This window comes from Lissotriton helveticus, chromosome 8 (genome assembly GCF_964261635.1).
Source record: "Lissotriton helveticus chromosome 8, aLisHel1.1, whole genome shotgun sequence".
Lineage (NCBI taxonomy): Eukaryota > Metazoa > Chordata > Amphibia > Caudata > Salamandridae > Lissotriton > Lissotriton helveticus.
In genome coordinates, this window is record NC_136069.1 from 1,503,832,404 (window position 1) to 1,503,845,217 (window position 12,814).

The 12,814-nt window shown below is 44.4% G+C and overlaps 1 long non-coding RNA gene across 1 annotated transcript in view; it reads left to right on the plus strand.

The window, feature by feature from the left end:
• The window catches only part of LOC144772026 (uncharacterized), a 255,041-nt gene extending 248,184 nt beyond the window's left edge, over window positions 1-6,857 (plus strand). Inside the window, exon 3 of the long non-coding RNA XR_013599602.1 lies at window positions 6,349-6,857. This is a non-coding gene — a long non-coding RNA (uncharacterized LOC144772026). The remainder of the gene's footprint in view (window positions 1-6,348) is intronic.
• Window positions 6,858-12,814: the final 5,957 nt, after the last annotated feature.

Consider the following 12,814-nt stretch of genomic DNA (forward strand, 5'->3'; position numbering starts at 1 on the left):
CGAGTGCGGTTGGACACCCTTCGGAGGCTTCGGCAGAGCCGTCCCTGCAGGACATCATGGGCGCCATTTCTGGCATGAGGGAAACCATCGGTCAACAATATGAAGCTCTGGCCCACAAAATTGATTCGGGCTGACTTATCTAAAACCAATGAGAAGGTGAAATCATTGGACCTCAAGTCATCTAGTCTCACGGCCGACGTCTCGGATATACAGACGGAGATCGGCAACCTCAGAAAGGTGAATGATTTCATGACTCAGCGCTTGGAGGATTTTGAAAACAGAGCACGGCGCTGTAATGTGCGTGTGGTTGGTGTTCCGGAAAATCCCGAACCGCATTCTGTTGATCTCCTGGTTGAGGACTTGATACAAAACTACCTTTCTCCATCTGGCTTGAGCAAATTCTTTGCGGTGGAACGTGCCCATCGAATTCCGGGTGGCCAGGGCAAGCCGGGCGCCCCGCCGAGGCCCATTGTTGCAAAACTCTTTCACTATAGGGACCGAGACGCTATCCTGCAGGCCTCGCGAGTTAAGGGCCCGGTGGCCTTCGAAAATGCCACGGTGAACTTCTACCCGGACTTCTCACAGCTTGTGCAGAGACAGCGTATGGGCTTCCGTGGAGTCAAGAAACGTCTTCGGGACTTGGGACTGCGCTACGCCATGCTTTTTCCTACCAGGCTGCGAGTTGAATACAATGAACGAACCCTTTTCTTTGATCGGCCTGATTCGGTAAATGACTGGCTGGACTCTCTGCCGGACCGGCCCCACTTGAATGAGCCCGCCGAGCACCCGGGTGGTGCCGAGGGTGGCGTAGAAAGTTGACTTTCTGGTTTGGTCCTCTGTCTCCGTACAATGTGATTTCTTCCTGGGTTCTGTACTTGAGTGCCTCTATTTTCTGTGTTTTCTTTTCTTCCTTCTTTCTGTCGGGGTGGCGGTGGGACAGGGGCCTTTTCCTCCTCCGGGGTCTTTTTGTAGAACGGGGGTTTTCGGGCGACAGGCACACTGCATGTTGGGGTGGCTTTTTTGCTTACTGCAGGGGTGCAGGGTGGGGGGTGTTTTCTGGGATGTTGGGGGGTGGGTTGGTGGGGTGTTTGAGGTTTGTGTTTTGTTTTTTCAAGGCGACTCTATCTTGCTAATGGAATTTTCAATGCCATGCTCTTTGGGGGATGGTTCCTGCATCGCTTGGTGGGATGGGGGGTAGCGGGTTGAGGTTTATTTCGTGGAACGTCAATGGTCTGGGGGATCGTATAAAACGGGGGGTGGTGTTGCGATGCTTGCGACGTCTGTCTCCCGATATTGTTTTTCTGCAGGAGACGCATTTGGTGGGTAATACTTGTAAGGCCATGAATAGGTGGGGCTATCGTCTTGTGGCGCACTCGGGGTTTACCACGGGTTCCAGGGGGGTGGGTATCCTTGTCCGGGCCTCCCTTCCCCTGGCGATAGATGAGGTGATCCTCGATGATAGGGGGCATTACGCCGTCCTCGTGGGACGATATGAGGGCCGGACCCTGTCTCTGTTTACCGTCTATGTGCCTCCCTGCCTGCAGCCTCCACCTTCTCCGATTTGGGCCGAGTGCTGTTGGGACTCCCTGATGGTGCTCTTTTCATGGCTGGTGACTTTAACTCGGTTCTCTCCGGTCTGAGTGATCGTTACCCCCCGAGGGATACTCCTTCGGCCCAATTGTGGCTGGGTGGCTTTTTGGATACTTTTGGTTTGGTGGACTGTTGGAGACTTATGCACCCCGCTCAGCTTCAATATACTTTCCATTCTGGGGCCCATGGGAGTCTGTCTAGACTGGATTATTTCCTCATGCCAGCGGCACAGTCTTCGGCTGTTCGGGAGATTAGACACCTTCCCCGGGGCATCTCGGACCATTCTCCGCTCTGGCTTTGCTTTGATGTGGGGGTGGAGGCGGCGGGCCGGGTGGCTCCTATCAACCCTTGGTACCTGACCTCCCCTGGGACCCGTGGCCTATTGATTAAGTCTCTGGATAACTATTTTCTAGACAACGAGGGGTCTGTCTCCTCTGCGGTCTCCCTATGGGAGGCTTTTAAGACGGTGATTCGCGGGCAGGCCCTGTCTCTCATTGCTGAAACCAAGAAGGCGAGGAACCGGGAGGTGGTGGATCTTGAGATGGAAATACTTGAGATGGAGGCTGACTTGGAATCGACTGTTACTCATGACAAACTCCATGCCCTGGGTCTGAAGCAGTTCGCCTATAAGTCTCTGGTCACAGATGCGGCTAAAATGATGTTTAGAGAGCAACAGGGTCGGTTGTATGATGTTGGGGACAAAGCGGGTAAATTGCTTGCCTGGTTAGATAAGAAGGAGAGGGCGAATCGAGTAGTGCCTGTGATCCAGACTTTGAATGGTGTGAGAGTGACGGACCCAGTTGAAATAGTGGCATGTTTTGCGGACTATTTTCGTTCGGTTTACTCCCCAGTGTCGGAACGTGATGCAGACGACTCTCGCCTCTTGCTGCGCGACATAGCTTTGCCCTGCCTCTCTGATTTGGAATGGGTCTCTATGGAGGCCCCGTTCTCTACAGACGAAATAGCGACTGCGATTCGCTCTCTCCGTTCGGGCAAGGCTTTGGGCCCGAACGGATTGCCAATTGAGTTGTACAAACTGCGTCCTGATAAGATTGCACCCTATCTTCGTACCATGTTTTCAGAGTCCCTTGAGCGGGGTGCTCTCCCTTACGACCAGCGCCTGGCTACGATCGTTGTAATTCCTAAAGATGGTAAGCCCCGTGATCTTTGTTCGTCCTATAGGCCCATTTCCCTGTTAAATGTTGAGCCCAAGGTTCTAGCCAAGCTCTTGGCTACCCGCCTCCTAACGGTCATTAGTGACTTGATTCATCCGGACCAATCCGGATTTATCCCGCACCGTAACACAGCTCTTAATCTGCGTCGCCTCCATGGAGCCATTGCGAGGGCGGGGCTTCTGACGGAGCCGCCATTTTGGCTTCATTGGACGCCTCGATGGCCTTTGATACGATAGAGTGGCCCTACCTTTGGGCAGCTCTTGAGAAGTTTGGTTTTGGCCCGGGGTTTATCGGATGGGTGAAGCTGCTGTACACTGACCCCCTGGCGCAGGTTGTGGTTAACGGTCGAGTTTCTGCTCCCTTTTCTCTCGGTCGGGGGACCAGACAGGGGTGCCCCTTGTCTCCACTGCTTTTTGCTCTCGCGTTAGAGCCGCTGGCTGCGTGGCTTCGCTGGGAGCCTTCTCTCAAGGGTATACGTTGGTCCCCAGACTTTGAAGACCGTGTTTCGCTTTACGCGGACGACATTCTTCTTTACCTTACTTCCCCGCGTAAATCCTTAAATGTCTTATTCGACGTTCTCACCTCGTTTGGCAACAACTCCGGTTTGGTAATTAATTGGGCTAAATCCTGCATCTATGTTATTTCTGGTGATCTGCCCCCGTTGCCAACTAGATTTCATATCCAGGTTGTTCAATCCGGCTTCAAATATCTGGGGATTTTTATTACACGGGATTCATCGTTCCGGTTTGAACATAATCTCCTTCCCCCGCTTCTTAGACTGAGGTTGGACGTCGCTCGCTGGCGTAAATTACCTTTGTCGCCGCTGGGTAGAGCCGCCCTTTTCAAGATGATGTCCTTGCCGCGATTCCTTTACGCACTCCAGAATTCCTATGATGATATCCCCGCTACTTATTTCCGTGAGGTCGAGAGTCTACAAAGGCAACTGATTTGGGACGGGCGTCCACGCATTGCCCTGGCGAAGCTCACCATCCCTTGGTATGACGGGGGCATGGCGCTTCCTGATATCAGAAGATATTATTGGGCTACCCAACTATCTGCCGTTAACCACTCCATGTACTCCCCGGGTCGGGATCCAGCCTTTGAAATGGATAGATTCCAACTGCCGGGTGGGGATTTTAATAGAGCGCTTTATTCTAGGTCGGCTGGGCGCCACCTTACGGGACCGACCAGGATTGCGGTTAACGTGTGGCGCGCGGCGAATGTGAGCCTGGGATGGGATGATCGAGTGACGCTGGCGACTCCGCTTTATGCCTCTGAACGTCTGGGATGTCTCTGGACGTCAAAGGGATTTGACCGCTGGGACATGATTGGAATCTGTAGAGTGGGTGACGTGTATACGAATGGAGCGGTGAAGTCTTTCGAGGCTCTTCGGACTGAATATGACTTGAGTGATAGGGAATTCTTTCGGTATCTGCAGGTCCATCATGCCCTCGCTTCTGTTCTGACTTCTGGTGCCGCCATCCCCGAGTCTTCCCCCCTCGAAGATCGTATCCTGGATGGCCATCTCCCCGATAGCACTATCTCCTTGATTTATAAGAAGCTGATTCACAATCGTTCTGACTTGCTTGTCCGCCTCAGGGAGGCCTGGGTCGGTGACGGGCTGGAATTGGATGACGAGGATTGGCAGTCGGCACTGTCTTCTCCGAAAGAGGTCGCCATCCCTGCTCGTCTCCGTTTGGTTCAGCTCAAGATCCTCCACCGGGTGTATGTTACGGGTCCTCGTTTGGTGGTGATGGTTTTTCCCCGGATGGTTTATGCAAGCGCGGTTGTGGGATGAGTGCTACATTTCTTCATATTATTTGGGAGTGTCCGAGGGTGGCTGCCTATTGGTCTGAGGTGCTTGCGGTAATGACTGATGTGACTGGCGTTGCTTTGGGGCCGGAGGCCCGGAGATGCCTGTTGAACGTGTGGGAACCTACCGATTATTCGGTTGCCCAGACCAGATGGGCGACCCTGGGATATATGGTTGCGAAGCGGGACATAGCGCAACTTTGGGGCTCGCACAGGCCCCCCACTGCTTCCGTGTGGGAAGAAAACATGGACTGGTCTATGTTCCGTGAGAAGACCGTTTACACGGCCAGGGGCAGACCTAGGGCATGGGCGAAGATCTGGAGTCAGTGGAACGCCTATCGTGGAGACATTTGTGCTCCTCCATTGGTTGAGGCCCCCGACGTTACCTTCTCTCCCTAGGCCGGCGTTCCTGAATGTTCGTATATTGTCCTTTGGTTGCTTGCCCTCCCCGCTGCCCCCCCACCTTGCCTTATCCTATTGAGTATGACTCCGTATTCTTGATTAGTGGGTTTCCCCTCCCCCTCCTGGGCTGACTCCGTTTAGTATGCATTCGCCTTTTCTTGATGTTTGTTTTTTTGTATACATAAAATGAAAAATGCCTTATTTTGTTTCATAGTGTGGGCGACATCTTGTATCCGATTTGTGCCGGGCCACCGGAGTGGCTACCATTGTCTTTATCATATTGTGCCTTGATCTTAGCGGCCAGCCCGTGCGGTTGTAGGCCCATCTCTGTAAACCTGATTTTGTTGCTCAATAAAAGTTTTTAACCAAAAAAAGTAAAAAAGAATCCATACAGACCGTCATACACTCCCTCATTCTTCAATTCACCTTGTTGTAGACAAAGTACTTTCCCAGATTTAAAACCTTTTGTTTTTTCTTCCTTCACTCCACTCCTCTTTTGATGCTATATCAATATAACATGACTATTTTAGGCAGATTAGACGTGGTGGCCAAATGGGGCTTCATACAGATGTATTCTAACTTTATCTTCTCTCATTCATATTTATTATGAGTCGGAGTACTAAAGGGTCTCCCTGATTATCAAACAATGTAGTTTCTTCCCTCTAGTACTTACACACATAAGACATAGTACATAGGATATTTTTAGGTATTTATGATATAATAAATATTTATTAGCACTTTTAGGGGTTCTTTTTAACTACTATTTGACACTTTAATTTTGAATGAATATTTTAATCAATTGTTTGATTTTGATTCCGTATAAAAGTGTACCAATTATGGGTTAAGAGTTTGAGATTTGATGAGGGAAAAAAATGTTTTTCAAATATCTGTAAGCGGTTGGTCTGATGTTACATGCCCTTTCATCAAGGTTAAGACATGCTTATGACGGAACTTTCCATTGTATTCTATACAATATGAAAATTGTACATTTGCAATGGGCTATTTTTTGCACTATTGCTTATAATTTGCACATTTTATTGGAGGCATTACATAAAACATCAGTTTTGCCAGTTGGGGTTCAGGACTCAAAAATGCATTTGCACTTTGTTGTTTTTTTTTCCCTGGTATTATATACCATTTGTGCTTTTACTCCCACTATTGGGATAAACGTAATTTGCCTACATTGCACATGCCCATTTTGCACTATTGCACTTTTACATGATTATCCAAGATATTTGTCATGTCAATTCGAAAAGTTGACCAATTTATATTCATGTATTTACACATTGATATATGTCTTCTATGTCTATTGGCCTTACAGTCATGTGAGCAGTACTTACACTTTAAATTGGTTGGTTTTTCCTGGCAGCGTCATGTGATCAAGACCTTTCTGGGGCCAAAACGCGTCATGCCAGGAACCCATTCACCTTGCAACGTGATAGGCAGCCACCCTGTAACTTTTGACGATCCATCTACCTCGGCCGTCACCTACCCAGCCGGACTTTGGGCAGATGTTACTTTGTCTCTCGATCGTATCTAACTCCTACCCCTTCACCCTAAACCTTCCCCCTCTCCGCTCCCTTCTTCTTGCCTTCTATCCCTTTAATGTTTTTCTGTTGAGACCTAGCAATTTGACCGATGCCCGGTGGAGCTACCTGACAGCTGTAGAGGAGATAGGCTGCGGATTCCCCCTCGGCCATCACCTACCCAGCCGGATCTTGGGCAGACTTTCCCTTCGTCTCTCCATTATATCTATACCCTACCCCTCTCTCCTCTACCCCCTTACCCTTCTCACTCCATTTTCCTTTTCTTCTATGCTCCTTAAATGTTTTTACTGATATCATTGGTAACTTGTAACTGATGTAATTTTGCAACCATGTGGTACCTTATGTAAAGCGCTCTGATACCTTCGGGTCTAGCCAGCGCTATATACAACTCTTTAAATATAATAAATAAAGTGGTGTTTCAATGGAAAAATAAATACCTTTGCACGCAGCTGTTTGGGTCCATTTTGTCCTTCCTGGTGATTGGGATATTCAAGACGGAGTTTCTTGAATATATATCTATATATATATGAGGTCAGGGTGTTGGAGATGCAAAAAGGATTTAACCAATGGCATCAATTGATGCCACTTTAAACCTCTCTGTCCAATCCATTTAATGTGTACATTTGGTAAAGCTAGGTCTTTGGCAATGCCTTTGTTTTCTGTATACCTTTGGCTCCAGAAAATATAGCTGTGTCACACAATCCACACTCTAAACATCTTGAAGGGAGGTCTGGATGCACTCAGAAGGTGTCTGTATGTGAAATGGCAGTTTGAGAAGTGGGATTTTTCTAAAATGGTGGATTAGATGCAGTTTTGACAAAAGAAAATAAATGATTGGCTGTTTGACAACATTCTAGCCTGAAAAGTAGGTTGCATGTTTCTGTTTTTTAAAATCATGCTTTAAACTCCTATGCACTGTGCATGTAGTGGTCAACAATTTCCCAGTCAGTATCCATACACTCCAGCAAACACCCTGTGACTGCTCTTGCAATCCCATAGTGATTATTGTATTACCATGTACTAATCCATTCACTAAAGTAAAACACAACCAATTTTAAATTAACCCAGTGTATCTCTTTGTAGTACTCTAATCATTCAGTCAGTATCTATGTACTCATGAAGCGAGCCAGGCCTTAAGACATGGACTGCTTTAAACTCCTATGCACTATGCATGTAGTGGTCTAACCACCTTTTCACTTGTGTTTCAGGCCTACAATTTCCCAGTCAATATCCATACACTCCAGCAAACACCCTGTGACTGCTCTTTCAATCCCATAGTGACTCTTTCAGTACCATGTACTAAACCATTCACTAAAGTAAAACTCAAACAATTATTAATTCACCCAGTGTATCTCCTTGTAGTAGTCTGATCATTCAGTCAGTATGCAAGTACTCATGCAGCAAGGCGGGCCTTAGGACATGGACTGCTTTAAACTCCTATGCACTATGCATGTAGTGGTCTAACCACCTTTTCACTTGTGTTTCAGGTCTACAATTCCACAGTCAGTGTCCATACACTCCAGCAAACACCCTGTGAGTGCTCATGCAATCCTATAGTGACCCTTTCAGCTACAGATAGTAAGTATTGAAATACACAATGGCCTGTGTTTACACACAGGTGAAGAAAGGGGAGATGGACCGAGTAGATATGTGTGGAAAGATGCTCTGTGGGCATTTTAAGTTACAGGATAAAGTTAACATGAATACTGAGTGTCACTGGGGGCCAACTAACCTACCAGATATGTGCAGAAAGTGTCAGGGAGTTGCATTTCAGAGAGGTATAAAGTAGGACACAGCTTCAGAGCACCTCTCTGCAATGCACCTATATGATATTTAATAGAGACACATGGTGGTCTAGTAGGGCCGAGATACTTTCAGGATTAAAAGAGACAAAACTCCTTAACTTAAAACACGCCCCATCCCTTCCTTTCACTAATCTATAAATGTGTCCTATCAGTTTGCCAAAACGTAAGTACTTATAAATGTATCTTCTTTTCGGTTTGCAGTACTGAAATTACTGTACTTATTACTCGTATAGTTAAGGATTGGATTACCTATTAACCCTAGTACAAATTAATTTCTTTATATACTATGCAAACAAATCTGAAAGAAGCTACAAAGTATTAATACAGTCTTGAAAACACCCAGTTTATACCAATATAGTTTTGGAATCTCACTATCATAAGATATTGTGTGACCTAAAAAAAAAAGATTTGATTGGTTCATATTATTTCCTATTGTACCTATTTAAGAACCCCAATCATTTCAATCAATCTTCTTTGAGCATCTTTGCAGACATAAGTCTGTGCTTACCTCCTATCACTCTCATGCAGTTTTTCAAAGAATTAACTAGCAATATGTTGTTACTGTAACAGTCTGCCAATACCTACGCACTTATGGGGCAAATTTAGAAGCATTGTGTACCAACCATATGTCAGTTTTTGTAACATAGTTATAGCGCAAGACACTCTTTCATATTTACAAAGAGAGGAAAAGGCAGTATGTGTACCTTTTCTTTTCCATGTAAATACAACCTCATCATACATACCACTTTGCGTTGAAAAGGCGTTCTATATGTGTTACTGTGCGTGTTTGCACAGAACACTCATAGAACAAGACACATCTCCAGATTTATCAGAAATTATAAATTTGGACATGTGTGTAAAATCTGCTGCAAAATCCTCCAATTGGTGTAGCAAGGCACAACAAGGAGAATTATTTAAATTTCTCCTCATTTTTTCGCTTTGAATATATGCTAAAATGCACAGCATACATTGAAGGAGAAAAATGCCTTCACTTTTGTGCAGAAAGGTGTTTCTTTTTGCACAAAAACAAACTCCACACAACACTGACATCCTTTCACCATGGTGCAAGGGTGTCTGTGTCACCACATGGCTGCAGTTTAAAGCAGCAGTGTAGAGGGAAGCACAGACTTGCAACATATTTATGTACATATGTTGCATACCTGTGCTTCGGAAGAACCACAGCACACTGCAGCTAAAGAGCTTACAGTGTCATGCTACAGCACTTTCTTATAGTTCTGCACTTATACATTCACCATACACCACAAATGCATTCTTTCAGTCAATTATCCAGTACGCATACATTCAACCAAACTTTCACACACTATCATACAAATATAGCTCTTTTTTTAACCAGACAAGTTAGTTCTGAAAAAACTTTTTTTTTCCTTTTTTTTCTTTTTTTGTGTTTTTCTGAACGATTTTTTGTTTTGTTTTTTAAAGAAAAAAAAGAGAACTGGAGCAACAAAAAAATGAACTTCTGGGGGTAAAACAAAAAAACTAGCACCAATGATTTTCTAAAGCCCGGCAAACTAAGTCCACAGACTGCTCTCCATAGCAAGCAGCCTAATTCACTGAATGCAGTGTATTTTTGCATTGGCCAATTGTGGACGTATGCCCAGATGTTGACTTGATGGAGACGTCCCCAAAGTGCTAGCTACTGCTGGTGCTGGTGGTGGAATTTCTCTCAGTCTTCGGTACTCCTCCCATGATAGATTGACAGGATGTAAACTTTTTAAATGTTTAAGCATGCTTGCGGTCCCGCAAGAATACTTTTTATTCAGATCTCCACGTAAGAGTACGCCTTTCAATATTTTACAAGTGACCTTGGTTGTGTTTACTTTTTTTAGTCCTGCAGAAAATGTAAAAAATTTCCATACGATGGAACTGTATCTCTCAGGACGTGCTGGCTCCGGTAAAAACTCTTCATTTTATGGATTGTTCAGAATCACATGATTCTTGTTGTCCAGTAGCCATTGTTCTTTAATAAAAATGAAAATCAGGTCTCCAAACAGCAAAAAATTAGGTTCGTCCTAGTAGTGTCATTGCTCCAAAGAAGGTCTAAGAAGAATGATTGAAATGGGTGGGGTCCTTCAATAGTTAGAATAGGAAGTGTTATGAACCAATCAAATCTCTTTTTTTCTGGTCACATGGGATAGGGTGCGCACATGCAGCTCGCACCCAGTGCGACTTCGCGAAATTGCATTTAAAAGTAATGTAACTTTATTAAAATTAAAAGAACATTATTTTTATGATTAGCTCAGATAATGTCTTGCCTTAATATTTATTTAAAATACATATATATATATATATGTTTTTAGACATTAAAATTTTTTGCGGGAGTCACCCACCCCATCCAAAATGTATGTGACGCCACGCGGAAGCGCGCGAGGGTCACGTAACATAATATGTATGTGTCGCCTGTGCTCCAGAAGTCGCGTGCCGGTCGCATAGCAATCGCGAAGGAAAATACGCACCCATCGCACACCCTACGCAAATCCTACACAACAATCCTAAAATGGCGGCTAGGTTCCGCGCTGTGTTCGAGAAAGGTACGCTTTGGGTGCGGGACTTTAAAAAATATAAAATAGAATAAAAATTAATATTTAAAATATATAATGTAATAAAAAACAAAATATCTAAAAATCAATAGTTTAAACAAATATACTAAATCAATATGAAAAAAAATAAATATAACAATTAATATATTTGAAAATTATCATTGAAAAAACCTTTGAAATTCACTAACAAAACCATAGGTTTCAGACATGTTATAGTTAGGAATTAGCATTTGAAAAAACCTTTGAAATTCACTGAAAAAAACATGGGTTTTAGGGGTGTTATAGTTAGCTGGACATTTCACTCATACAAAACCATTGAAATTCCTATAACTCGCGCGCCCGCAATCCACTGCTGATGATGTCACATATTACAACATTCATGACATGGTCAGGTTGTTGTTGTGAACCTCACGAAACTGTCTAGCCACGGGGTAGGTTGGGTCACTATTCAGTTTCATACGTCTTTATTTCGAAATATTTCATCATAAAAGACATTTTTATATTCTGCCCTAACCAATTACAACATGTACCTTACATATAAAAAGCCACAAACACTTGTTCATAATACCTTAAAAAGCAGAAACTGGGATCTAAACACAATCTATCAATACATTATGACTCGGACAAAACCTACATAATAAATAGCATACCTTGGATAAAACATTATTAAATTTACAAAAGACGTACTAGAAATATATTACATTTAAAACAGAAGATTTAATCAACTATCAGAAAGGTGCCTAGCTCTAATAATCCATGTACACCCCAAAAATGTTGCTACGACTATAACCACCGGTTCTGATGTATTAGACCTCAACAACCATAAAGCCTCCTGCGCCACCCGTGTTTTCAGGTTGTTACAAATTGGTATTAGCCATTTATTCCGGGGGGCTTTATAAGCAGGGCAAGCAAATAAGACATGACCTAACGATTCTCTTTGATCCCTACACCAGGGGCAGAACTCTTTAAACTGACCACGCCATTTAGTTGTGAAGGATCTCACTGGTAGCGACCTAATCCTAAATTGGTGATAAAGCTTCCTGTCGCTGCCCTTAATGATAACATCCCAATAATCCTCCAACGAGGGATCTAGTTTATGTGACAGAAATCTACCGGTCAGAGATGTCGAGTCTGACTGGATAACAAGTTGGTGTCTTAAAGTTGCCCAGTAAAGTGCTTTAAATTCCTTTTTGGATGGGAAAACGTTATTTCCAGGGGCCACCCACAGCTGACTAAGGCCCATGCTTTCCAGAATAGTTCTTACATTTCTGAACCAAGGGAGATTACCTGATCCCACCATCGTTCTAAGTTCTGCAATTTCATTTGCGAACGGTGCCAATTCCGGAGTTGATCATATCCTTCTCCATAAATCTACAGTCCTAAACCGGGCAATTTCGTCGATCGAATGATAACCCAGGTCAATTAGCAATGGTTTCATGGGAGTGGATTGAGGGAGGCCCACCAGGTTACGAAGGAATTTATTTTGTGCTCTGACCAACAAGGAGAGGTCCGAGAAGCCCCATAAGTCCGCACCATACAAGATAGCTGAACTTATTTTGGCGTTACATACTTTTAGAGCAGGACCAATCCTTTTTGTGAGCGAAGATCTCTGAGCCTTAATTAGACACCCAGTCAGTTGGGCAAATTTTAAAGAAAGTACCTCAAGCTGTGGTTTCAACTGAGCCTATTTTCCAAAGTAACCCCTAAATAAGTCATTACTTCCACCTGTTCCAGCCCCTGACCGTTCATACTAACCTGACCCTTTAGTGGCCTCTTTTTAGTTAGCACCATAAATTTAGTTTTATCAACATTAACCTGGAGGACATTAGGAGTGCAGAATTCCTCAAACTTGTTCAGTGCAGTTTGGAGCCCCTTCTGGGTTTTGGAGAGGATAGGAGTGTCATCTGCAAAGATGAGGAGTGGAA